The following is a 1,097-nucleotide window of genomic DNA, read 5'->3' as shown; positions in this document are numbered from 1 at the left end:
GATCTGAGAGAAGTAGTGAAAAGTGGCTTATATTTAATTATACTAATTTTAGTTAACATTTTAGTTAGATTTTTTGATTATTTCGAAAATATTAGAAATAGTAAATTTCTTTTTTTTTTAGAAAAACGTTTTTAAAGACATTCGAAATGGTAAATTTCGTTTTTTTAAATAAAAACGTTTTTAATTTTTTTTTGCCTAAATTTTGGTTTAATCTTATTTTAAAAACAGGTTGATTGAGTATGAAATTAAGTATTTAACCATAATAATTTAGACCGGTTTGTTTTAAGTGTTTTTTGACACATCATCAAATGAGAACCAATTAAAAAATGACACGTAATTGGAAAATATGGCTAAACGATCTTTTTGCAGTTGAAACTCATTCTGGAGCTGACACGTAAGCGAAAAACGGTGAAACTCGCTGTGAGCGCAACACGTAAGTAAAGCACTACACAAATAAGTATATAGAATCTAATTTTTGTTTCTTTAAACATTTTAGTTAGATTTTTTCTTAACTTCGAAAACATAAAAAATGGTAAATTTCTAGTTTTTTGTGTTTTAAAAAAAAAACGTTTTTGTCTAATTGTTTTCTAAATTTTGGTTATATATAAATTTAAAAACGGGTTGAATGAAAAAGAAAGAAGAGGTTTAACAATTGTGAATGTTGTGAGAGAAGTAGTGAAAAATGGCTTATATTTATACTAATTTTAGTTAACATTTTAGTTAGATTTTTTTAATATTTCGAAAAAATTAGAAATGGTAAATTTCTTTTTTTTTTTTAGAAAAACGTTTTAAAAGACATTAGAAATAGTAAATTTCGTTTTTTTATTTTTTTTAAATAAAAACGTTTTTAATTTTTTTTTGCCTAAATTTCGGTTTAATCTTATTTTAAAAACAGTTTGATTGAGTATAAAATTAAATATTTAACCATAATAATTTAGACCGGTTTGTTTTAATTTTTTTTTACACGTCATCAAATGAGAACCAATTAAAAAAAGACACGTAATTGGAAAATATGGCTAAACGGTTTTTTTGCGGTTGAAACTCATTATAGAGCTGACACGTAAGCGAAAAAAGGTGAAACTCGCTGTGAGCGCAAC

The sequence above is a fragment of the Eutrema salsugineum genome, unplaced genomic scaffold, assembly GCF_000478725.1.
Source record: "Eutrema salsugineum unplaced genomic scaffold, Eutsalg1_0 scaffold_28, whole genome shotgun sequence".
In the NCBI taxonomy this organism is placed as follows: domain Eukaryota; kingdom Viridiplantae; phylum Streptophyta; class Magnoliopsida; order Brassicales; family Brassicaceae; genus Eutrema; species Eutrema salsugineum.
Note: the sequence above shows the minus strand (reverse complement) of the source record.